We start from the raw sequence: 2707 nt of genomic DNA, 5'->3' as shown, positions 1-2707 counted from the left end.
TTTTCCATAATTGTGCTATAGATAATTGCAAGTTGCATGTACAAACAAATTGACTTGAAAGTATACAAATAATGGAAAATTGTACATGTTTGATATGGCCATTTCAAGCATATCGTTGTGTACAAATCAAAAGATGCTTGGAACCTAAGCGTAGTCCCCAACCCGAGGCTCATCCTCAAAGCTCCAGTCCTCTAACACACGTCCCCCGCATATAGGCACATCCTTTCTTGTTGTTGGTTCCTCCATCGCTTTCAGTTGTATTTCCTACTCCATTGCTATGTACTCAATTATTGTTTCTTTTATCCCTACTTCCTTGCAAGCTAAATCATTCTTCAACACAATGTTAGTATCCATGTCACTTTAGTGGGAGTCTTGCACTAGCTTTCCTACCTTGGACGATGAAGGCCACTGATCTTGAGGGGATACTATGAACAAGAAATGCAATGCATTGAATAATGGGAGGCAACCATATCTCAATGGCACTGCCAGCTCAAAGACGAGACACCCCCACGCAAAGCGACATAGAGAGAGAGAGAGAGAGAGAGAGAGAGAGAGAGAGAGAGAGGGGGGGGGACAAAGGTAGAGGGCGAGTAAACAAGCCTATATAATATAGGTGAAGGTAGCACGCCCATGTGAAGTTTTTTTTTGGCAGGCTAAAATGTTAAAGAGGTGAGTCTCTCTCTCTTGCTTGACGGTTGAAGGTAGCATGTTTCTCTCTCTCTCTCTCTCTCTCTCTCTCTCTCTCTCTCTCTCTCTCTCTCTCTCTCTCCACACACACACACACACACAATTACAACAAGACTCACAAAATTTTAATGAGAGTAATGTAGACTTTCAAAGGAGAATGTATTTTGTTAAATTTGTACGGTTTGCAGGCAACAAGAGCAGAGATCTAAATGCAGATTTGCAAGGGTTTGCAATGGAAAGAACGCAACCTAAAAGCTAAACGGGCCTCTCTCTCTCTCTCTCTCTCTCTCTCTCTCTCTCTCTCTCTCTCTCTCTCTCTCTCTCTCTCATAGCTTGCAACCAGAGAAAGTATGGGCTCTCTCCCCTCGCAACTCGCCACCACGTTTTTAATCTCTCTCTCTCTCTCTCTCTCTCTCTCTCTCTCTCTCTCTCTCTCTCTCTCTCTCTCTCTCTCTCACACACACACACACACACACACACACACGCACACAATTACAACAACTGATTCACAAAATTTTAATGAGAGTAATGTAGACTTTTAAAGGCGAATGTATTTTGTTAAATTTGTAGGTTTGCAAGCAACAAGAAGAGAGAGCTAAATGCAAATCTGCAAGGATTTGCAATGGAAAGAACGCAACCTAAAAGCTAAATGGGTCTCTCTCTCTCTCTCTCTCTCTCTCTCTCTCTCTCTCTCTCTCTCTCTCTCTCTCACACACACACACACACACACACACACACACACACACACACACAGAGAAGAGAGATCTAAATGCAGACCTGCAAGGGTTTGCAATGGAAAGAAAACAACCTAAAAGCTAAATGGGCTTCCCTCTCTCTCTCTCTCTCTCTCTCTCTCTCTCTCTCTCTCTCTCTCTCTCTCTCTCTCTCTCTCTCTCACACACACACACACACACACACACACAATTGCACTACCACTAATTGCACTCTGGAATGACCACAACAAACAAGACTTAATATTGAGTATCGAGTGTACTAATCACTGCTAATGCAATGCATAAACCCTTGATAGAGTTGTTTCTTGTATTGCATTGAACATTGTAATAATCTTTAAAACTTAGTATTCTCACAACCAATGTATCTCAAGATGATTGTGGAAAAAAAAAATCAAAATTTTAGTTACTATTGGGATTATTGGCATGGCTATTTCATCATGGTCAGAGTGCAAGGTCTTGAAGCGTTTCCTCTTAATGCTTCATGGAATGCTAATTTGCAATGCATGCTAGAGTATAACTCTATTAAATTGCATGATTTGAGTTCTTGATGCTATGTCGATTGTTGAGGCTTCAATCTCCCAGCATTTTGATGGTTGTTTGGGTGCTCATTTTTTTTACTTTTTTTTGCAAAACTCACAATTGTGAGTGAATTATATTGAACAGCCCAAAAAATTACAAGGTCTTGTCTGCTCTTGTTGAGCCATGACATCATTCAGGGACTATAATTACATCGGCTATCAGGGCAGCTACCCCTACCAACCCACCCCCTCCTCCTTGACACACAAGGTCCATAATCTTGTCCTTCTAAGATCTTTTATTTACCGATGGCCAAGATTTTCCCCAGACCTAGGCATTCCATCTGCTGAAAATAAGCCACAAGTAGTCCTAAACCAATCCTCTGAGTGTTGCTTGCACCCGAGCGTCCATATTGGCACTTTGCTTTATTGAATAATTTCTGTGAAGCTTGCCACCTCAAAACCTCCTTCAAACACACGGTGGTTCCTTGTTTGCCATATATTATGTAAGAAGAAGTATCTGATGATTTGAGTGCTGATGAGGAGGGCATGACTACCTGAATTCTTACCTCCAAGGAATAGGTCAGTCTTGAAAAAACTAATTTTCCATGTTCTTTGGACCTACTTGCTTATTTTCCCTGCAAGGCCTTTGATAGTTGGACAGTCCATGAATAGGTGGGCCAGATCTTCACTAGCCATCCTGCACCCCAAGCATCAATCTGACCCAATCCCTCTCTCCTGAATCTTCACCCCCGTTGAAAGAGCACCCCA

The sequence above is a fragment of the Adiantum capillus-veneris genome, chromosome 29, assembly GCF_014529385.1.
Source record: "Adiantum capillus-veneris isolate H3 chromosome 29, ASM1452938v2, whole genome shotgun sequence".
Lineage (NCBI taxonomy): Eukaryota > Viridiplantae > Streptophyta > Polypodiopsida > Polypodiales > Pteridaceae > Adiantum > Adiantum capillus-veneris.
The sequence above is the reverse complement of the archived record's forward strand: the minus strand, read 5'-3'. Positions refer to the sequence as shown.